We start from the raw sequence: 24,290 nt of genomic DNA, 5'->3' as shown, positions 1-24,290 counted from the left end.
ACATCTAGAAGTGCTTTGTTTCCCCTGAAACATCTGCAGCTCTCTTTTGGCTTTTTGAAACAGGGTGCTAATGGCCTGAACTCCTGATCCTACTTCTAGCACACAGTGCTGGCATTGCTGGTGTGCACCATCAAACCTGGAACTAACTTTACACATTTCCTCTTTTGGTTCTGTCAGTGGTGCAGAAACAAGACACAGCCCACACTGCAATAGTCAGCTGCCTGAGCCCTGGCTGCCAGAGACTTCCCTTCAGGTAATGCTGGACCTTTGACTTCACTGCAAGAAGAATTTCAGGACAAGCCAGCATGAAGCACAGTTGAATGTACTTAGAGATTTTTTTTTTTTTCTTAAGCACAGATTTGCTCCCAGGGTTAGGTAAAAGGGGGGGGGGGGCGATCAATGAAAGAAAAACACACTCAGGAGCAAAGGTATGGGCTTTCGGGTGTTGTTACTGTTTGTTTCAAATTTCCAGAAACCTCCGGGGAAAGGAGTAAGACCATACTCAAGGTTACACGCCCTTCCGTTTTCACAGTTCACTGCTATCTTAACATTCTTCTTTAAAATCCCGGCCAGGGTCTCAGTGGCAGCTCTGGCTAGACTGGAATTTCACTGCTGACTAGGCTAGTCTGAAGTCATCTAGATCTGCTTAGGAAGTGCTGGTGACTCCAGGATATTTTAACTTTCTCTCTTGAAATAGTTTTCTATAAAAAGTAACCTTCAAGGCAAATGTTGTTCATTCTATCGAATGCTCAACTGTTACTGAAAGGGGCTCTTTTACTTCTAATGTCCCCATAATTTCCCCCTCTTCCTGTTCCGCCCAGTTTGACATCAATTCTCAGAAGCAAGAACATGAAACCAGGCTGTTGCTCTGAAGGGGTAGGGACAATCCCAGGCCAGCCTGGGCTACATAGCTGAGATCCTAGCTAAAATCAAAAGCAACCCAAGTTCTCTTTTAATGTGTACATGATTTTTATGGACACAAGGCCGGTGTGGTGGAAAGTTTGGATTAAAACCTAAAGCAGAGCTGGATGTGGTGGGGCATGGCGGTGATCCCAGCTGTTGGGAAGCAGAGGCTGGAGGATCAGGTGATCAAGGTTAACCTTACATAGCTCCTTCCTCCCCTTCACCCCAGCTTGTCTCATATACAAAGCCCCCTCAAACGAAGCTTAAACCTAGTATTCAGGTTGAGAGGCAAGGTCTAGGAAAAACACTTGAAGTTTTTCTTAATATGAAGCTAGCTTCCTTATGTGAAAAATGAGGAAATCTCACTTAGACATTGTTAGAACTATGAAAACAGATAGCATCCAGCTGGGCCAACACTTGAGAGGCAGAGGCAGGTAGTTCGAGGCTAGCCTGGTCTACAAAGCAAGTTCCAGGACATCCAGGGATACACACAGAGAAACCCCGTCTCAAAAACTCCAGAAACAAAAGCAACAGTAAGTTTTATGTGTATGCGTGAGTTGGCTGTATGTATGTGCGCCACATGGTGCCCGCTGAGTCCAGAAGCCGGTGTCAGACACCCAGGAACTGGAGTTATAAGCCATCATATGTTTGCTGAGAATCGAACCTGGGTCCTCTGGAAGAGTAGCTAGCGCTCTTAAACACTGAACCATCTCTCTAGCCCGAGCCCTTCGTCACACCAGTGAGAACACTTAGGCTTTCTCCAGAGAACAGAAGGGTACTGTGTGTTCTCCCTGCAGCAGGGACCGAGTGACCATTCCTGATTGTGTACTGGCCAAAGGACGTGATTGCAAACAAAAGGAAGAGTCGGAATCATTAAACAAAACTGGAACTTATCTGAAAACAATATCTGAAAAACTCAGCTCAAAGAGAGAGGTGGGAGTTCCTGGGTCCCCAGCCAAGGTCACGCCAGCCTGGTTGGGCACCTAGGGAGGCAGAAGCAGGTAGATCACTGTGGTTTTGAAACCAGCCTGCTCTACATGTTGATTTCTAGGCTAGTTAGGACTACATAGTGAAATCCAGTCCCAAAAATAAGTAAGTAAATAGTAATTAAATCAAAGAAGAAAGAAGAGGAGCAGGAAGACAAGAAGAGGAAGGGCAACACTCTAGATTTCCTTTCTGTGGCATCTTGAGTTATTAATGTTGGTTGCTTGGTGGTGGTGGTGGTGGTGCATGCCTTTAATCAGGCAGAGGGTGGATCACTGTGAGTTCAATGCCAGCCTGGTCTACAAAACAAGTTACAGGACAGCCAGAGGTACACAGAGAAACCATTGGGGTGTGTGTGTGGGGGGAGAGTTACTAATGTAAAACTGCAGGTCTGTTTGCTTTCATTTTTATTTTTCCTCTGTATCTTGGATCTACTTTTTATTTGAAAGTTGCCAAGTCAGACTAAACCAAAATGAAAACAGAAAACCAGAACGAAAACCAAAGGACTTAATTCTTTTGCTCTGCCCATGACACTCTGCTCGAAGCCACATAAATACACAGGTGAAATAATTGTCAGTGGAACCTTTATTGTGTAAACATGGGGCAACGGTAAACCTAGGGGAAAAAATAAAGATTTTAAGCCAGAATGAGGAACACATTATACAAAAAAAAGAAATGCCACCTCCCCCCCCAATAGGTAGCATCCGGTAATTTTTAAATCATTTCCCTTTATACCCAGAGGACATTTACTAATTGCCCAAGGTGGCAGGCACCCTCCAAGAAGAATAAAGGCTGAGGTACAAGATAAGGTGAGTCTAGCTTTCATTGCGGCGGTCTTTCGGCGAACTTTTAGGAGCACTGCGCCAAACTACCAACCCGGTAACGCGTATTTAAAAACTTAAGTTTCTGGGCTAGGACGCTCCAGTGGCTCGGGCGAAGGTAGAGGCAGGTATTTATTTTTCCTCTCTCAGGCACTCTCCCCTCGTTCCTTCTAAAACGACTTTTCTCTCTCTGGGGATGCCAGCCTCGCCGTTCTGCACAGTGAACCTTTCGGTCACGTGTGGGGAAGCCGAGCCCCGGAACAGCAATGTTAACCCACCTCCTTTCAGGGTTAGGAGGGACACGAACCGCCGGCGGGAGGCCGTGCGGCGGGCCGCGGCCGAGCCTCCCCGCCTCCCCGGCCCGGGTTCCGCGTGTTAACGTCCCGCACGCCCCGCGCGCCGGCGCGCGACCCCGGCACCGCCCAATCCATCGCTGGGGCGCAGGCAGGGCCGGCCCCGCCCCCCGCGGCGCAGAGCGGCCCGCGAGCCGCCGAGCCCCAGGCCGAGCCGAGCGGCGCCCGCCGTCCTCCGCGGCCGGGCTCCCGGCGGAGGCGCGCCCCCGGCGAGCTCGGGCCCGCGGCTGGAGAGAGGCGCTCCTCCGGGAACGGCCGGGAATCCCCCCAGTCCACCGAACGTTCGGGATTGTTCACTGTCCTCACGTCAGCAGCAGGGGGTAATCCCCGGCTCCAGCTGCTCCTGACGTCACCGCGCCGAGCCTCCGCCCCTAGACCGCCCGCGCGGCCCCGCCTCCGGGTCCTCCTCAGAGCCCCGCCTCCGCACTGGCCACACCCCTTCCCCTCCCCCAGGCGCCCGACGTAGAGGGCGGAGCTTCTCTGACCGGGGCGTGAGCGGTTGCTTGGGCCAGAAGGTTCTGTGCTGGAGGCCCTCCTCCTGCTGCCCCGCCCAGTGGGTTCGTTTGCACGGCTCCTTCCACACCCTTTCTTCCTCCTCTCCCCTCTCGCCCCGCCTTCCTCCTCTTACTTCTCAACCTCTCCGGTTCCTTCCCCGCCTCGCCACCTTCCACGATCTCGCGAGACTTGGCCCAGAACATTGCGGATCGGGTCGGCGCCATTTTGGGACTGAGACTGGTTGTGGGGGGAGGGAAAAGCGGCAAAAGGGGATTATTCAAAGTACCGAAAACCTCCTCCCGGGATCGAGCGCAGCGGCACCCCCAGGCCAGGGGCACCTCTGGTGGGGCAGAAGGTAACGCGGTCCCCGGGGCCCCGCGGCGGAGTCCCGGAGACTGGGGGGGGCGGGTGGCCCGTGTCGGCGTTGGGGCTCGGAGGGGTCGGGAGCGGCGTTGGCGGCGCGAGGCGGGAGGCTGCGGGCGGCCGGGGGCGGGGGGACGGCGTGAGGCTCGGGGCGGGAGGGGGGCGCCCGCCCTCGGCGTTGACCCGGCCCGGCGGAACGGAGGCGGCGGCTGTGGGGAGAGGTGGGCGGCGGGGCCTCGGCGCGGAGTGTGGGGGTGCGCGGCGGAGGCCGGGGACGGCCGGGGCGCCGGCGGCGGGCGGCCTCGGACCCCGGCACGCGCCTCCCCGGGCCCCGGCGACGAGCCGGCCCGGGCGGCCGCGGCCTCCTCCGTGCGCCCGTCCGCCCGCCCGCTCGCTCGGCGGCGCCTCGCCCTCCCCGCCGCGCCGGGGCTCCCTGGCAGTTGCCCGTGGTAGTTTGCTCGCTCAGGCAAGCGCTGCCTGAGCCCCGAAGTCGCGGCGGCTCCCGGTCCGACGGGACTTGTCTTATCTCGTTTTTTAAATTCTCGGGGAGGACGCCGTCCCGAAGGCGGGGTGCGAGCGCGGCCCCGCAGCCTCCCGCACCTCGAGTGTTGCCCGAGACCCGGTTGCCTCATGGAAGGCGGTGGGAAGTCGCCCCTCGAGCCCACCGCTGCTCCCTGAGGCCGCCGTGTAGCCCCTGAGGCGCTCCCCTCCCGCCCTCGTCGCCGGCCCCGATGGGTTAGGGCCGGCCGCTCGCCCTCCCAGACCCGGCGTCTCGGGAGGCCCCTCCCGCCTCTCCCTCCCGGAGTTGGGTTTACTAACGCTCCGCGGCAGCACCACCTGTCCGTTTGTTTTCCTCGGACACATGGGGCAGAATTAGGGAAGACGGGCTGTGAGAGCGTGCGCCCATTTCGGAGTCCTGGTGCCTGCTCAGAAAAGTTTGCAGTGTCGCACACGCCACCTCCAGTGTTGGACCTGTACCCAGCTCCAGTCTGAGCTTGTCCTCGGTGATTCCGTCGCCCACCGTTTTCTGCCCCTCCACTTTGAAGTCCTTTTCATTCAGGAGACATTGATCAAGCGCTGGGAAATGGCTCTCTCCCCAGCTCTCTTTTTAGGACGCTACAGAAATCAGTTTTCGCCAGGGGCTATTTTTTTCCAAAGGCGGGTGGTGGTGTTGATTTTTATTTGAAAACAAAAACTGATTGGAGTTTGTTTGTTTTTTTTAATAACTTTTGCAGGTGATTGAATTATGCAGATATGAAGATCATCATCTAGGTTCTGTTTAAAAGGCCCCGGATATTTCAAGTGGCCATTTTGGAATTACAGTTTTGTTTTTGTTTTGGGTAATTTTGCCCCAGAAGTTTATTAAAATTGACAAGAATCATCTCTGGAGTGAATTGATAGTAGTGAACAAATTCAACGAGCTACTAAAAGACCAGTCATTTCTTCAGTGTTTCGGTTCAAACGGATTATATAAGTGGTTAAACTATTTCGTCTGGTGTTCTTGTCTCTTCCCCCTCTCCTGTTGGTATTCTTCAGCCAGAACTGTAAGATATGTTTGGTTTGTGTACTGAGTAGTTTCAGCAGTTTCAAATTACTGTTTAAATAGTGCTGAAGTTTCGCTGCAGTTCTTTTTACCTTTATTAAAAGTTTTAGTAATTTTTGACTTCAGCTCTTTTCATATTACAATGGGACAGCTTTTCTAAATGAAGACATTGAAAGAATACAGAGTTTTTTTCTTTTTATCTTCTATTTACTTGGGAATGTAAGATGTTCCAGTTTCACACCAGCATGGTAGTTTTGAGATAGCTGTATGTGTCTATATACGCTGATATTTAGAAGTAATCTTCAGATGTGAAATTTTCTTTTTGTTTCTGCTTTTTGGCACATAAATTGGATATTTCCTCTGGAGTGGAGAAGTACAACAGTGACAAATACATGGAATAGTAAAGAAGACCTTGCTCTTGAATCCAAGGACTTGGCTAATTCTGGATCTAGCCATATGAAAACTTCAAGACAAATATGGGTAGCTGACTTCAAATAACTCTATGTCAAATAGTCACAGGTTAAGTATCTTCAAAGAACTTGGATATTTCAGAGGATACAAAATAAAAAAACAAACTGGAAAACATAAAGCCTATAGAGAAAAAATCAACACCTTCCTGTGCAGTCCTCTTGGAATTTGTAAGTACACCTATGGTGAGCAAATTAGGTATTCATTTGTAAGAGTAAAATTGATCCTGTTATTCTTGGAAACCTTTCAGTTTCTTGCAAAAATTTGCTTTTGATTCAGTTTCTGGATAGCCTAGAAATAGCCATTAGCTATATAGTAAATTGAAATGGAAAAGATTTTAAGGCTTACGAAATGTTTCAAACTTATTATAGTCGTAAGTTAAAACTTTCTGTATTTTTAAAGTTGAAAACTTTAAACGCATTTGATCAGTAATCACTTTAGACTTTATGAATAACAGAATAGTAAAAACAGGAAAAAAAATCCTATACATTTCATATGTCTGGTTGGTTTTACATTTTTAAATGTCTTGAGTTTTGATTCCTACTTTAATTTTCTAAATGTGAGTTTAGACTGCACTACTAAACGTAGAGTTCTACTTTAGAGTTATGTAGTATAAAACAAAATAGTGCAAGTTTTTGTCTTTAAATTTGCTGTCTTATGAAGTAGCTTGTTTTAAGCACAACTAAGGCCTAATAATTTAACCAATTATGGACATTAAGTTTTTGAAACAATTTATTGAAGCAGGTTGTATTCCACATTAAGTTAAATAAAAATTACTGGGAAAAAAGCAGAGGATTGTAACAAGTTGACTTAAAAACTTTTAAACTAGCATGATTACTCCCCCCCCCCCACATATGCACATATAATCTCCCTCCCCTAAGGAATGTTGTGCTGGTTTAAGTTCATAGAAAGTTTTTTTTTTTTTTTTTAAGTTGTGGATATTAATTGCTCCAGTTGAAATTGTTTTAGGAAATGTATGACTTTGTAGTGATACTGTATTTTTTTAGGGTTGAAATTTTAAAAGAAAGTTAATTACATATTGTGGTGTTGGGAGGTGGTTGGAGGGGTACCAGACCACCTGGAGCTGGAGTTTCAGGCAGTTGTGAACTGCCTGATGTGGGTGCTGGGATTCGAACTCCAGTCATCTGCAAGAACTGTGTGTGCTCTGAACCACTGAGCCCTCCCTCTAACCCTGAATGGTTTTATTAGTTACTACATTTAATTTACCATTGATTTGGGGCTTTTCAGAGTGTTTAAAAAATCACTAAAGTATGTTTTCACACAATTAGAAAATAGGCTAATGTGGCTTACTTTATTTCATCTATTACCTTTTCTAAGGGAGAGAATTTAATTTTTCAACACTCTAAAGTTTGCTAACTTTAGTAAATTATTTCTACACAGTTTTCCCCCCTTGCTAACCTGTTGAATTATATAATTTTCCTTAAATCAAAAGAATTGATAATATAAATGAAAGTTGGTATTCCAGTATTCATGTTTAACATTTATTTTCTGTTCTGAAGATGGGACTAGAGTTCAGTTCCCTATTTTTTTTTTTTTTTCCTTCCAAGACAGTGTTTCTCTGTGTAGCTTTAGCTGTCCTGGACTTACTTTGTATATCAGGCCGGCCTCGAATTCAGAGATCCGCCTGCCTCTGCCTCCCAGAGTGTTGGGATTACAGGTGTGTGCCACTGCGCCTGGCACAGTGTTCCCTATAGTGTAGTTCCCTATAGTGTGACAGACTGGTTTACATGTGTTTCCCGTGTTAAAAGATCTTTAGTAGTTCTTAAAAATTTAAAAAATGAGAGTTATATTTTGATGGTGGCCTGGAGCATGGAGTCCTCCCGAGTAAAATCTCAGTGCTGAAATTCACCTGTATGCTGTTACTTCAGGCCTTGAGAGCTGTAGTATTTTAATTGGTTTTCTGTCTTAACTTATGTAGAAATTGTTGAGAACATTCATCTATCACTTGGGAGAACCTATTCCATGCATGCCTATTAATTGGCTTTTGAAGTTATTTGTATACAAATGCTTATCCTTAATGCGAATTAGAAATTGAACTAGGTCTGGAGTGATTGTGTGAGTCTTTTATTCCAGCATTCAGGAAACAGGCAGGTCTGACCAGTTAAGTTAAAAAAAAACTGGGGGTGGAGGAGACCAAAGACACCTAGCAGAAATTGAGCTGAGATCACCTGATCTTTTTTTTTTTTTTCCCAGACAGGTTTTCTCTGTGTACTGGCTGTCCTGGGCTCTTTAAACCATCACACTCGGCTATCACCTGACTATCATAGAAAATAACCACACAACATTTGTTTATTGTGATCTTGAAATTTTTGGGACTCTGAAGCAATTATGTCAGATTACTGCAGAGATCAGCTTTGAACATTTGACTCATTGAGAGTCTATTTGTGAGCTTTGTTTACAGCAGTTGGTCAGCAACTGATGTACTGTAGCTGGGCGTGGCAGTGCACCCCTTTAATCACAGCAGTTGGGAGCAAGTGGCAGGTTGGTCTCGGAGTTCAAGGCCAGTCTGGTCTGTAGCAGAGTTCCCTGACAGCCAACACTACACAGAGAAACCTAGTCTCAAAACAAACAAAACAAAAAACCGAAAACACAAACGAAAAGAAACAAAGCCAGCCAGAAGAGGGTGTCAGATCCCCCTAGAGTTGGATCAGGTGGTTGAGAGTTGCTCCACATGGGTGCTGGAAACCAAACTGAGGTCTTGTGAAAGTGCAGCTAGTACTATTACTCCTTGAGTTGTCATCTGTCCAGCCCCTGAATTTGTAGTCCAGGCTGGCTTCAAAGCCGAAAGTGATCTTAGACTTCTGATCTCTTGCTTCTGCCTCTCAGAGTTGGAATTAAACAGACATGCCTCTCCACTGCTGCATGACTGGACCTATGGTTTTGTACAAGCCAAAGCAAGTACGCTACCAACTGAGCCACATTTCCATCCTATCTGAGGATTTTAAGTTTTTCAGTGTTTTCTGGAGATTGAACTGTATAGTATCACTAGTTACTGATTAGAACACTGCTACCACTGCTGCTTTTTCCCCTTCAGTCTTCTAGTTTCGCTTTTGTCCAAAATGAAGATTTTTAATAATTCCAATAGATGACAGATTATGATGTTGTGTGTTTTGCTGCATACTTTTACATGATATCCATTTTTTTTTTAAGATTTTATTTACTTAATGTCAGAAGCGGGCATCAGATTCCAGTATAGATATTTGTGAGCCACCATGTGTTTGCTGGAATCAGATACAGGATCTCTGGAAGAGCAGACAGTGCTCTTATCCACAGAGCCATCTCTCCAGCCCATGATAACCATTCTTAATATTATGAGGAAAATACCATAATTATAGTGGTGTGACAAAATTAGAATTTAGGAAAGTTGAAGTGGGAACAGAGTTGCTTGCTTATAAAATCCAAGAGGTCTGATGCTGTTCATATTCCCTTCTCCTGTTTATATTTTTATTTTGAGGATGGCCCTCTTTCATGCCAGACAAGCTCTCATCCCGAGTAATACCCTCAGCCCTGTCTGTGTCTTTTTTTTTGAGACATTTTCTCTGTGTAGCCTTGGTTGTCCTGGATTCTCATTGTAGGCCAGGCTGGCCTTGAAGGAGATCTGGCTGCTTCTGCCTCCACAAATGCTGGGGTTACAGGCCGTGTACCACCGTACCTCGCCCAGTCTGCGCTCTCAGTATGCTTTAAACTCATAATGCTAGACAAGCTCTACCTCTAGCCCAGTCTATACTTCTTAAAAAATTACATTTTATTCAGTTTGTATCACAGCTGTATTTCGTAGCCCTTTCCCTCCTCCCTCTTTTCCTTCCATGCCCCTCCCCTCGTCCACTGGTAGGGGAGGTCTTCCTCCCCTTCCATCTGACCCTAGTCTATCAGGTCTCATCAGGACTGGCTGCATTGTCTTCCTCTGTGGCCTGGTAAGGCTGTTCCCCCCTCAGGGGGAGGTGATCAAAGAGCCAGCCCCACTGAGTTCTTGTCTTAAGACAGTCTCTCAGTCTGCTTTTTAATTGTTAGGCTTTACTTACACTATCTTTTGTAGATAGCAGGTTAGTCTATTTAATTTATTCTTGGCATTTCCTCCCCCCCCCTTATATACAAACAACTTCTATTTGGTTACCCTGATTATATTAATAAAGGTTGGAAAAGCTAAAAGGATAAGCTGCTGTTTAGTTTTGCTATTTGCTGATAATATTTGGATGATAACTCTGCTTAGATACAAATTAAAATGTGGTTTTCAACCATATAGTCTCTTACTGGTGTGGATATAAATATTTATGCTTTCTCTTTGGCTTTAGACTGAAATTATTATATAGGTTTTGTTCTTAAAAACTGCTGGTGAATTGGATGCACAGCAAAAGTGAAAAAAAAACTGCTTAAGGAGAAAGACTGAAGAATGGGACCATTGAGTCTGAAAGTGAAATAGCCAGGTGCAGTGGGCGTAAGCCTGAAATCCCAGCACTTGGGAGGCAGAGGCAGTTTGATCTCTGAGTTGCAGCCTAGTCTGAGCTACACAGAAAAACCTTGTATTTGTAAAACAAAACAAAAAAGAAAGTGAAATAAATGGAAGCTAGAGTTTTGAATCTAGTGCAGATGATTTTTTTTTTTTTTGTGACTCAGCATCTCACTATTTCAGTGTTTAACCTTGGCTTGCCTGGAATTGCTGTGTAGAATTGCTTCTGACTCAGTTACAGGCATTCTAGGTCCATACTACCATAGTTGGCCTTGTCTGTGTCACTTATAATGAAAACTTTAAATATGTTATCAGGAACAGCTCAGCTGATGATCTGGCTGCCTTTAGGTCTTTCATTAACTATCTGTCAATATCAGTTAGAGGCATCATCGACTTCGATCCTAGAGCAGGTAGTAAGAGATGAAGGAAAGGTGTAATAAATTTTATGACCAAGGTTTAATCACTTTCTATTTAGATGCAAATCTCTAAGTTTATGAAATTAAGACAAGGGATGTAAAAAAGAATCCAATCCATGCCTTTCTTCAAAAGATTTATGGACCTATTTGTAAAGTACATAAAATTTTTCACGTATGTGGTCAAAATCTTTGTCCTACAAAGTAGAGTGGTGTGTTACATAGTTTGGGGGAAGAGTATATTTGGTATTTATGTGGACTCAGTAGGTTTACTGGCTTTCCAGCTGCTGTATGACTTGAGGTGTAAGGTATTTTGTTTTTCTCCTTTAGGGGCAATATTGAGGGGTGAACCTAGAGAATCAGACAAGTGCTTCATTGCTAAGCTGTAACCCTAGCCCTGTTTGTTGTTTATACTTTTCTCTTTCAGTTAGCATAGTAAATAAACAAAAAAATACTTGTTTTTATGAGTTTTGCCTGAATAAATATTCATGTGCACCATGAACTGCCATGTGGGTACTAGGAACTGAGAACCCAGGTCTTCTGAAAGTGCATCCAGTGCTCTTAATCACAAGAACTCCCCAGCTGTCTGCCCTCTCCCTCATAAAGATTTTTAGGTTTTCAAGACAAGGTCTCCCTGTGTAGCCTTGGGTGTCCTGGAACTCTGTAGACCAAGTTGGCCTCTAGCTCAGAGATCTCCCTGCCTCAGCCTCCTGAGTGCTGGGATTAAAGGATTGTACCACTACCACCCTGCTAAATTTTTTTAAAAATCATTTTTGTGTGCGTTTATGTATGTGCATAACAGAGGCTAGAGGCACCAGATCCCATGGAGTTGGAGTTACACAGGCAGTTGTGAGGTGTGTGATGTGGGTGCTATGAACCTGTTCTTTGCATCATCAAGTACTCTTAACCACCAGCTGCCTTTCCAGCCCCTAGTTGTCCATTTGTTCATGTTTTTGTTTGTTCATTTATTTATTGATTTTTAGATTTTAGAATAGCCCTATTTCACCTGGATCAAGGCAGATATTAACCCTCTAAACTATTAGCCACTGCTGTCCTCTCCTCCCCTCCTATTCTGCTCTTCCTCCTTCCCCTTCCTCCTTGCTTTGAAGTAGCCTAGTCTGGCCTGGAGGAGTTTACAATCCTACTGCCTCAGGCTCCCTAGTGCTGAGATCATTTTAACTTAGTTGTTATAGTCTTACATTTTAAATATTAACCCTTATCATAATGAGCAAATCTTTTGATACAGTATCTTTCCACATATCCCAGGCTGGCCTTCAACTCTGATTTCTTGCCCCAGACTGGTGAATGCTGAGATTACAGAGTCTTCTACTATTTTCAGCAGTGAATGAATCCTAATAACTAATACATAATATTTATCAGTGTTTATAGCATGTTCTAGGCTATTCTGAGCCTTTTAAATTTTAGTCCTCAGCCACCATGTGTGGGAATGCCTGTTTACTCACTTTACAGTTGAGAGAATGTAGGTACAGGGATTTTAAACATATGGCCAAGGTTATACAGCTAGCATTTATTCTGAACTCATATTTCTGTGTCAAGGCTTACTGTTAGTTTTGAAGGTGTTAATGAGAAAATTAAAATACTATACTGCTTTATTTTCATCTATGACAGGAACTAAATTTTAATTTCTTAGGAGAAGGTGATTCAGTTGCAGGTTGATAATCCTCGTTCAGGAACATGTGAATTCTGGGAATCAAACCCAAGTTAAGAGTGGTAAGTGCTCTTAACCTCTCAGCTATCTGTAACCTTAACTCTTATTGTCATTGTGAGCCTTAACTAAAATAATTATCTAAAATCAGTCATACAAATTCAATCCCAGATTAAATAATTTACCTTAAGGGTTAACTGACAAAACCAGAATTTGAGTTACTTTTGTTTTCTTTTTTTCCTTTCCTTTTTTGAGGTGGTGATTGGTGCTGGGGACTCAGTTCTGCCAAGTGTAATTTCTTATTCCAATAAACACCATGGCCCAGCAGTGGCTCTTGCTCCTTAATTTTCTTGTCCACTAGAACTTTGTGATAGGGTGAAACCTCTGTTGGGAGATCTTTCTCTCTCTCCTTCCCTTACTTCCGCCTCATTTTCTTTCCTCTCAACATCTCTCCCTTTTTCTTTCTTCTCTCCCTTTCCTTCCTTCCCTTGAAGAACAGGGTTCTACTTTGTAGCCTGTGCTATCCCTGAACTTGTATAGCTCAGCTTCCCAAGTTCTAGGTGTACAAGCAAGTGTTAACCATGCCTAGGTATATTTCTTACGTTTTTTGGAGCTGTAGATAGAACCTAGGGCAAGACAGAAAGCAGGGAATGTTTGCACTAGCTAACTCCAGTGGCTTCCCCCTCCCCCCTTAATGTTCTGTTTGACCACCACCTATATTCAGGGTAGATCCTGTCATCCTCTGTGGAAGTGCACACTTAGACACACTCAGTGTTTTATTTTATTTATGTAAAAATTTTTATTTTTATTAATTATAATTTATTCATCTTGTATCCCCCCTGTAGCTCCCTCTCTCCTCCCCTTCCAATCCCATCCTCCCTCCTTCTCCACCCATGCCCCTCCCCCAGTCCATTGAGAGGGAGGGTCTTCATCCCCTTCCTTCTGATCCTAGTGTATCAGGTCTCATCAGGAGTGGCTGCACTGTCTTCCTCTGTGTCCTGGTAAAGCTGCTCCCCCCTCACGGGGAGGTGATCAAAGAGCAGGTCAATCAGTTTATGTCACTCAGTGTTTTATTAATGTCTTAGGCTCTTATTAGAGTGGCTTAGTTGATAGAATTAACCATCTTTGAAGCAGAAAATACCCTCTTTCATATTAGATCAAAATGATACATATAATAAACAAGGTAAATGAATGAAATTTATAGTAAATTATATATTCAAATTATGCATTTGAATGTATAATATCATAAGTATGATCAGTCTAGATTATAAAATTTCCTTTATACTTTGTGTTTGTGCCCATGTATGTGCTACCGTGGAACTCAGTTGAACAGTTGGTTTTAAAGTTGGGGATAATCCTTTTGCTTCTGCCTTCCCAATGCTGAGGTCAAGTATCTGTGCCTATAGCCAGCTCGTCTGCTTGCCTTTAAAACCAAAATCAAAAACTAATGTCCTTGATTAGTTTTTACTTTTTAGTTTTTTTTTTTTTTTACTTTCTAAACATTTTAGAAGATTTTTTTGTTTTTTTGAGGCAGGGTTTCTCTGTGTAGCCTTGGACATCAGGCTTAATAGTTAGGGAAAGAAAAGTAAAATTAAGGACAAAATATTTCCAAGGAAACTCTGAAATCTCCATTTTTACACTAAAATATATTTTTAAAATTGTTTGTGGCTGTAGAGGCGGCTCAGTGGTTAAGGGTTCTTGCTATTGCAATCAAGGGGACATGAGCTCATTTTCCAGCCACATGAGATGAGTTGGGCATCTCACAGATTCACACACCAGCCCAAAAACAAGTATTGAGCATACTTGCACAGTCTCAAACTCACAAACATAAATTCTTAATAAAAATTGAATTATCTTGATTCCGTTAAAAAAATTGATCTCTTATGACAGGCACAGTACTTCCCTGTAGTTGGAACACTGAGGCTAAGATAGGATGAGTTTAGAGATAATGCTCTATAAGGCTAAGTAGTGAGTTTGTGGACAATGTAGATGGCCCTGTGTGCTCTAGTTTTTTAATAAACCCATTTTGAAGTTAGTTTTACTTATGTGGCATGTACAGAGAAAAATACATATTCTTTAAATATGTACAATTGTATCTTTATCAGACTAAGAATATGTAGGATGTTTTTCAATCACCCAAGAGCAGTGGCTTTCACCTTTGACAAACCTACAGCTCCAAAAGTACTTACCTTATAATTCATAACAGTAGCAAAATTATGAAGTAGCAGCGAAAATAGTTTTATGGTTGGGGTTCACACACATGAACTATAGTAAAAGGTCTGTAGCATTAGGAGGTTAAGAACTACTGCCTGAGAAAATTTACTGTAGTTTAATTGTAAAGAACTAGTCTTTTACTTACATAATAACATGTATTATGTAGTTTGTTTTTTAGGGTGCCATGTCTGAACCTAAAAAAGTGAAGTCATTTCATTGCATTAATAAGGAATTTTTTTGAGACAGGGCATCAAGTTGCCCAAGCTGGCCTTTTAATTCACTATGTAGTCAGTCATGGAGGATGGCCTTGCATCCTGATCCTACTTCTACCTCCAAAATGCTGAGATTACAGACAGCTTCACTGTTTCTGAAGACTGTGCTTAGCTTTTTTACAAGAATTAGATCTTTGATGACTATTTGAACTGTAGGATATAAAGTATCTTCAACAGTTTCCCATGTGTTGGTGATAATAATGCTGAGAATGTCTACTCTAAGTACTCTATAAAATGGCAGTATTTTTTCATGCTGTTTTTAATTGATATTTTGGGAATTTAATATCGTGCACACTCACTTCCATACCTCCCAGGTCAGGCTTCTCTCTTGTGATCCTCTCCCCTTACCCTCCCCCCAAAAGATTAAAAAACAAAACTAAAACTAAGTCCAATTTTCCTCACCCATAAGCTCATTGAAGCATGGTTAAACTCCCAGTGGCCAGCCCCTTAAAGAAAACTGAGCCCTTTCCTACCCTCACCCCCGCCAGAAGCCTACATATCATTATCCTTATCACAGTTACTAAGAATTCTCTTCAAAGGCTCTCCGCCTAGGCTGTTAACTTTTTGGTGAGTGTGGTGGGGTTAGAGATTGTCATAGGAGCCTTCTGTGTTCCTTTCTCTCAGCCGTGAATCTGCAATCTTACCAGTCCCATGGCAGAAGTATCTTCCTTGCCCTTTACAGTCATTGGGAGCATAGATGATGGACACATGTTGGCAGAAGTATGTTTAAGGCCATTTCAGAAATTTTAGGAAAAGCCTAATCTTAAGCCAAAGTTCATTTAACAGTTAATTGATTTAATTCATCAGCAGCCAGCCGTGGTGGTGCATTCTTGTAATCCTGGTACTTGGGAGGAGGAGGATCAGGAGTTCAGCTATGTAGAGAATTGTAGGCTAGTTTGTTCTATGTGAAGTCTTAAAAAGAAAATAACGTCAAAACAATAAACAACCAAAAAGCATTAAGTAAACCTCCCAGTTTAAAACGAGTACCCCCCCAAAACAAAACCCAAGCCAGAAAGTCTAATTGTCTCCCCACCCATGAGTCCATCCATCTATTGTGTGGGTGGGTGCAAGTGCCACAGGATGCATGTGGTGGTTAGAGGACAACTTAGGCTCTGTCCTCCCATGTGTCCTGGGAAATCAAGTTTGCTTTGACCCCTTTAACCTTACTGTTATATCTAGCTGACGCTTAGATAACTTCTTAAAATCAAATGTTCTAACAATACAGTTGAAAGATACATTGATTGGTGCATTATGAGGGATGGTGATAGAAAAATAAGTCTTCATTTCCCATGCTTAAATTGTTTTGTTTAAAAGCAGAAAACTTTGTCTAAAGTTTGGTAATAGTATAGTCTTGAAATCTTGAGGTAACTTTTTTTTTTTTTTTTCTGTTTTCTTCCTTTTTTGCAGCCTGTATGGTAGGTTATAACATCAGGCAGAGTGAAGTGAATGTTACATTTAGAACCAGAGCTTTGTGAATATGCTTGATGCAGCAGGGATCAATGCTGTCAGAACATCAGATTTGTTAATTTTTTGATTGTGAGTTATTTTTGGTTGCTAAGCACTGAGGATCTTTTTAAACAGGGGTTCTCTGTGTAGCCTTGGCTGTCCTGAATATGCTTTGTAGACCAGGTTGGCCTCAAACTCAAAGTGATCCGCCTGCCTCTGCCCCCCAGAGTGCTGGAATCACAGGCATGCGCCACGGGGTGGGCGGGGGCAATGAGAATCCTTTTACTAAAGTCGTATTATTATTTTTACAAATTCAGTCAGGTGATACCATTTGGGGTTGAGGTCTATAGTTAAAGAAATTGGAATGTGGGGTGTGGTTGCTGAGACCTGCAATCCAGCATAATGAAAGCAAAGTTCAGGCCAACTAGGGCTACATAGTGAAATATTGTCTCATCAACAAACCCTCAAAAAAACTGAGACAACCTAAAATGGTTAAGGACCGTGGGGTCAACCAAGAGGGGAGAGTGAATTGGAGAGTGTACATAATTATAAAATGAAGAGACTGAGTTGAGTAGTATGTGTTAATGTGTATGTGGTGTACTATATATTTCATATATACACATTTAAAATTGTTAAGATAGTGCATTATACCTTTAGATCATACTTGGGTATGATTACTTGGGTAATCTGGAAGTTTGGCATCATAGTTATTTTTGTTTGTTTTTTGGAGATAGCATCTGGTTGGTCTGCATGCATGAGTTGATGAGACTGACCTTGAACTTTGGCAGTCTATCTTCCTCTTTGAGTTCTGGGATTACAGGTGTGGATCATCAAGCCTGGCCCTATTTAGGTAATCTTAAATGTCCAGTCCAAAACTTCATCTCATGTAACTATCTTTCTTGAATCCTCCACATGTAAAATTGTGCTCATATTCCAAACTTTCAAGGCAACCTCAACTAAGTGGTTTACTTTTTTCTTCCTGGTAGTACTAGAGATTGAGGTAGGTAGCTATACTAACAGAATGCTACAGCCTTAGCCTTTGCGGGCAGAGATTGAATTTAAAGTCTTAATGTAATTTAGGTGAGTGGTCTGCCATACCTGCTACTTTTTTTTTTATTTTTTGAGGGGGGGTGGATTTCTCTGTGTAGCCCTGGCTGTCCTGGATCACACTTTGTAGACCAGGCTGCCCTTGAACTCAGAGGCCTGCCTGCCTTCCATGGGCTGGAATTAAAGGCTTGCGCCACCGTCCCTTCCCCCCGTGTTTTCTTGTTCATTTTTATCTAAATAAACGTCTTCCTGATCTACCTTACCAAACTGGAATGTGGGAGAATCATCTTTGACTTCCAGTCTCCATGGACTCTTAGCAATTCTGTTTGTTCCACCTCAAATCTCTTAGACCTTTCTATTCCATTGCTTTCTACATTTGTCCAAGATAAATCCTGTTTTCATTTGAATGACTGCCTTAGCCTCCTTTCTTTACCATTTATACTATATAGCTTATTCACAGAGCATAATGGTCCTTTACAAGTGGTGATAATTGGGATGGTAGAGATGACTTGGGGGTGAAGTGTGAACAACTTCTGCAGAGGGCTTAAGTTTGGTTGCAACCCTCCTGGACTGATCACACTGCCTGCAACTCCATTTCCAGGATCCCATACCTCTTATCTCCCGTGCAGCTGCACCGAACAGGGTGGTAGACACACATACTTAAAAACAAGAGGCTTCAGTGTCTTTCCATTGGAACTAAATATACTATTGTATAAGTCTTTATCACTTTTTCATTTTTTTCTCTGCAACTTTGTGGTCTACCTTATCTTTGAAAACACCACAGTTTCCTTATTAGCTAAGACAAGTGGTTCTCAACCTTCCTAATGTTGCAACCCTTCAACACAGTTCCTCATGTTGTGGTGACCCCTAATGATAAAATTATTTTATTGCTACTTGATAACTATAATTTTGCTACTGTTTTGAATTGTAATGTAACTGTCTGATAGGCAGGATATCTGGTATGCAAACCCTGTGAAAGGGTTGTTCACACCCCAAAGGGGTCACAACTCACAAGTTGAGAACCATTGTTCTAAAGTCTTCATGTTTCTTCAGTTGTTTTCATTAGCTCTTGCATTCCCTTCTGCTCCCTTTTTCTCCCCATTTTCTTTCTTTGTAGGGAGAGGGATGATTTAGAACTCCTGGGCTCCAGGATCCTCCTGCTTTAATATTTCAACCAGTTGGAACTTTTTTTTTTGTGCAGTCCTTCACCTGGCTAGTTCAGTTTTAACTCAGGTGTTACCTGCTATGATAGTTTCTCTTACTACTATGTTGTATGTACTCTATTGTATTGTACTCTCCTCTTTCTGTATTCTTTTTTATTTTATTGTTCCCTCCCCCCATCACCCCCCAGATAGACCATGCTGGCCTCAGAGATCCTTCTGCCTCTGCCATGTCTGGTAGGGACTGAAGTTTTAATTATTTTTTCGGAGTTTCTTAATGTGGTCTTCCTTTGGATCTGTATGTAAGAAAGAATGTTACCGATCCCTTCTAGAGGCTTACTAAGTATTAGATGAGTGCTGAAATGATTGTGGAACCTGAATTAGGTTGGAAACTACTTGAATGAATGAGAAACAAGGTACTTTCTTAAATGTAGATCTAGATGTCTCCCTAGGGGAAAAAAGAGGTGGGACGGGTGGGGAGTAAAAGTGACTGTAAATATTTTGATCTTTCCAAATACTTAATTTGCTAAGAATATAATGGTCTATTTGGAGCCTAAGGGGCCTGAGTTGATGGGGGAACATATTTAAGGCTTGTATTTTATGGTTTGATATAACTGTAGTTCAGTAAAGTGCTTAACAGGCTAAGTTAAGGTTAACAGCATAGTCTAAAGGTTTTGTGATTCTGGTGTTGGTCACCCTTGAACATACAATTATGCCTGTTATTTTGTTGTAAATAGTTAGCAAAATTACTTTCAAAACATTGATTCAAGGCTGGTGAGACAGCTCAGTTCATAATGGGTCAAGCTTGGCAGCTTGAGATTGTTCCCTAGAACCTCTATAAAGTGTGAAGGAGAGAATTAGAGTCCTCAGTTTCCACACACAAGCTGTCACACAGATGCCTCCCACCCCTCCCAGCACGTGGGTGTTTTTAAGGCAGGGAGAAACAGTGATAAATACCATTGTCTTTCAGCATTAGATTTCGAAGATAGTTTTATTTTCTGCTTAATTAAAAGTATTTTCAAGTATTATAGTCTTGTGTCTTGGGCTATGGAAGTTTGAAAATGTTAAATTAACAGTGGCTACTCTTATTTTAAAGAGTAGTTTATTAGCATCTACTTAACAATTATTGATCCTAGTTTATAAATCCTGCCCTAAAATGTGAAATCCTACATTATAAGGTAATTTTAAGTTTTCCAAGGAAGGATGTTGTTTTTGGTCATACCATTCCCATAAAGATACTTTGTTTTGTTCATGTTATATTGAACTAAGCTATCTGCGATTTACAGAGCCTAGTAGTGTTAAGTATAAGAAACACAAATTGAAGATAAACTAAGCCTACTAAGAGGCCTCACAGGTTTTGGATAAACATTAAGATGTTTTAAAAGGACATCAAGACTATGGCTATATCGTAGTGTAATGTAGATAGACATTTGTATGCATTTATGAACTAAAAGAGGACTCAAGGAGAGCGGTTATTTAAGAGTAGGTAGCAGATTTTTTTGTATATTTTAGTAAATTATTAGATGAATTTGACAGATTGGGTTTTTCTCCCTTCCTCCCACCCTCCCTCTTATGTTCCTTCATTTGTTCATATGTTCTCTGTGTGAGAGAGTTTGAGTTTGAGATAGGGTCCTACTAGGTAGGCCAAGCCAACTTCAGGCTTGAGATCCTCCTGCCTCAGCCTCCCCAGTTAGTGCCGAGATTATAAGTGTATCACTCTGGTCTTAAGCAGCCTTTGAAATGTATAAAGACCAGGGTCTTATTTTTATCAGGATCTGTCATTTATTGACTGTGGTTCAGGGATAGACTACTTACTTGTTAAAATTCTGATTCTGTCTATTTTATCCTTTCCTTTATTGGAGCCATTACAGTGTTGATACTTAGGGTTGGTCTATAGTTCTCTATAGAGCAGTGAATGACCTTGAGTTTGTAATCCCCTACTTCACTTAGATTACAGACAGGTGAGACACCATTCCTGGCTATGTTTTTTTTTTTTTGTTTTTGTTTTTTACTTTCTCAGGCAGTCTTGCTATCTATCCTAGCGGACCATGAGCTTGTGGCAACACTGTAGCCGTAGCTTCCTGAGTGCTGAGAGTACAGACCATGGGCCACTGTATCCTGATGGCCCCTTTTTTTTTTCATTTTTGTTTCAAGATTATTATGTATACAGTATTCTGCCTGCATATATGTCTGCACACCAGAAGAGGGCATCAGATCTCCTTATAGATGGTTGTGAGCCACCATGTGGTTATTGGGAATTCTCTGAGTCATCTCTCCAGCCTCCCCTCTGCTGGTACTTTTCTAATAGTAAATACTTCTGAGAAAAAGTTATGCTCAAAAGTCCCCTGAAAGGATCTGTGGCTGCAACTTAGTTTTACAGTTATTTTTGTAGCTTGTTGTTAAAGTCAGGGGTCTTGACTGCTCCCTTGTGCCTTGTATCTTTCATTGCTTAGCCCAAATGTTTATGTTGGCCATTCATTAAATTAGTTGGTTTGATTTAAATTTTATCCCAATTAGTCCTCACTGTACAGTACAGTACAATTCTAATTTAAAATTTACTTTTACCAACTCTTAAAACACAAAAGGTCCCTGTAGACTGATGTGTTGAAGTTTTAGCCTGCTTTAATTTTGTGAGGAAACCCAGTAAGTAAAATTTTGTGTACTTAATTAAAAAAAATTAGAATATAATAGATCATTTTTTTCCCTCTTATTGTTCTTCCCTCTAAACCTTCCCTGCATCATACTCTTTCCCTTGCCCCTTTCAGTTCATGGCCTCTTTTTGATACATACACCTATATCTTATAGATCTATATCTACATCTATCTAAATCTGTATTTACATAGATGTATATGTATCTGTCATTTATCAAAGGACATGAAGCACATGAGAGTTGAACCTTAAATTTTTGTCTTTTCTGTCGGGACTGGGGGTGTAGCTCAGGTGGTATTTTGTTTGCCAAGCATGCATCAAGCTGACCCCGAGCACCAAATAACTTGGCCTTGGAGAGGTAGAAGACAGTAATTTCAATGCCCAGGCTGTGTGCTGAGTCTTCTGAAAGAGTACTAAGTGCCCTTAAGTGTTGGTAGACATTATCTTTTTAGGTCTATATCAGTTCCTTATAAGATTTTGGCTTTTTTTTTTTTTAATTGCTTGTTGAAATCAAGATTTCATATGGTATATATGCATGGTACTACTGAGGTTAAGTGTTAGCTCAGCTTGTATTCTCATCTTAAGCTGTATTTTCAGCCCTGGAAAGTTTTTTTAGATGTGTGTTTCTATGGTAAGTGTATTTTGTGTAGTGCTCTCTAGTAGTATTAAAAATTGACTGTTACAAGCATCCTATTCCCCGGATATAATGTTTTTCCTGCTTAAATAAATGGTTTTTCTTGGAAGGGAGACATCTGTGCATGTATTTGTGCAACCTTCTAGCAGATACAATTTTATAATTTTCTTTTTACTTGTAAGTAAAAGCACAGAAATGTTCTGTTAAGAGGTAAACTGAAGATGTGTGGTTTCTATGATCAGAGTTTGGTATCAGGGAAATACCTTGTTCTTTGTCTTGTCACTAAACTTTTTTGGTTTTGTTTGTTTGTTTGAGACAAGATTTCTTTGTGTAATAGCTCTGGCTGTCCTGGACTCCCTTTGTAGACCAGGCTGGCTTCAAACAGGGATCTGGCTGTCTCTGCCTCCCTAGCACTGGGATTAAAGGTCTGTGCCACTATGCCTGGCAACCAAACAACTCCTGGCTTTAAAGGTCATGGTGTTTTGAGTTTGCTTTTCTGAGACGGGGTTTCTCTGTGTATCCTTGACTACCCAGAGATATACTGGACTCATAGAGATATGCCAAGCTGGCCTTGAACTCACAGACATCGCCTGCCTGCCTGTGCTTCCTGGAGTGCTGGGATTACAGGCATATGCCAGCATGTCCAGCCTAGGAGTTTTTTAAGAGAAAAATTAGAGAAAAAAACCAATCTGAAATGCTGGTAATGAAAGATACTGTAAGTCAATGAAAAAGCTTTGTGGAGTAGACTAGAGTGAATCAAGATAAAATATCTGAGCTTGAAGACAAGGTGGTCAAACTGGAGCGATCAAAGACAAAATAATGAGAATTTCTAGTGGGAATTCCAACATACACATTCATTCTGAAAAGACCAGATTTCTTAGTAGTTACGCCAGTTTTGCTATAATCTCATTGGTAGAGGCAGGATCCCAGGAGCAATCTGGTAGACCAGCTGAATTTGTTAGATTAAGCTTCATACCCTTGCTCAGTAAATACTTTCAGAGGGGCTGAGAAAGACTTCTGGTCTTGACATGCATGTGAATGTACTTACATATCCGTGCCTGAACACATGCATACATGCATGTCCAAAAGAATGAACATGCTTAACAGCTGGACCAGTTTATAAAAATAAATATTTTCTTGAGTTTTGTAACCTGATTTTCATTTTGGAATTTTTAAACTATATTTTATTCATTTATTTTGTTTGTGCATGTGTGGGTCATGGTATATGTGAAGTGGAGCCCAACCTGATGGTCTCTGCTCTCTGCTTTAACTATGTGGGCCCTTGGGATTAGACTTAGTTCCTCAGACTAGACAGTAGGCACCTTTGTCCACTGAGCCATCTCTCCAGCCTTGTAACTTGATATTCTTGAAGATTTTTTTGATGGGGCTAGTGGGGTGGAACTTGCATGTCATGTTGATTTCCAGACCAGAATTTGTTTGAGAATTGACTCTTCTACCATGTTGGTTCTAGAATTTGAACTCAGGTTGTCAGTGTTGGCAGCAAGTGCCTTGAAACAATGCACCATCTTATCTTGCCAGCCTAAGTCTGCCTTTCTTGTGTTTACATAGAAGCTAGGCATCTTTGGGGTAGAATAAGAGATACTTGGTTTTGTTTATTGCTTTCTGTCTTGGGACACACATTGCCAAATTGTTTATTATTAATGATGTCCACTGTAATCTGTTTATCATAGTGTTATTTGTGAGGCTGTTATACTGCAGAATTGTAATAACTTTTGGGATGGAGGTACTTAATTAAGATTGCATAGGTAAGTTAGTCTCATGAATACATGGCTAGATTTATAGTTTATTTCATTGAATGGCTAAAATACATTGTTCCTGTTGCTTACTTTCACTGAGGTAAAAGTTACATAATTAATATTTAAGGTGTACAGTTTTATTGAAATTTAGTTGTAAATTCATGAGGTACTTACATGAAATTAAACAATGTACTTATATTCCTAAAAGAAAATTTTATGTGCTTAGCACTTTATATTTCATCCTTCTATCAGTTTCTGATCAACTTTTTCTCTTTTGTTATATAATTATTTCTTAAGAGATGTACCTGGAGTCATGTGATTGTGTGTGTGTGTGTATGTGCTACCTTTTTTTCTAGTTAGCATGTTCTTTATTATTATTTTTTGTTTTTAGAGTCAGTATTCTCTGTTGCTCTGGTTGTGCTGGAACTCTCTCTGTAGATGAGGCTGGCTTTGAAGTCAAAGATCTGCCTGCCTCTGCCTCCTAAGTGCTGCGATTACCAAGTGTGCACTACCATCACCTGGCTAGTTAGCGTGTTTTTAACTTTGTACTCCTGTCATGTATCAGTATTTAATTTACTTTATGACTAACAGTCCATTGTGTATTCTTTTGTCTGTTTATGGACATTTGGGAGGA

At 42.0% G+C, this 24,290-nt stretch overlaps 1 protein-coding gene across 3 annotated transcripts in view; it reads left to right on the top strand.

Annotated features, from left to right (window-relative positions):
• The first annotated feature begins 3,584 nt into the window (after nucleotides 1-3,584).
• Gpbp1 (GC-rich promoter binding protein 1) overlaps nucleotides 3,585-24,290 on the top strand; it is a 58,998-nt gene continuing 38,292 nt past the window's right edge. The window contains exons 1-2 of one of the 3 annotated variants that reach the window (XM_060385712.1): nucleotides 3,585-3,911; nucleotides 5,155-6,115. The gene's annotated coding sequence lies outside the window, so the exon portion shown is untranslated. The remainder of the gene's footprint in view (nucleotides 3,912-5,154; nucleotides 6,116-24,290) is intronic. The other 2 variants (XM_021633610.2, XM_021633612.2) reach the window with 2 other exon arrangements.

Source organism: Meriones unguiculatus, chromosome 6, assembly GCF_030254825.1.
Source record: "Meriones unguiculatus strain TT.TT164.6M chromosome 6, Bangor_MerUng_6.1, whole genome shotgun sequence".
NCBI lineage: Eukaryota > Metazoa > Chordata > Mammalia > Rodentia > Muridae > Meriones > Meriones unguiculatus.
Note: the sequence above shows the minus strand (reverse complement) of the source record. Positions and strands in the feature narration are given on the sequence as shown.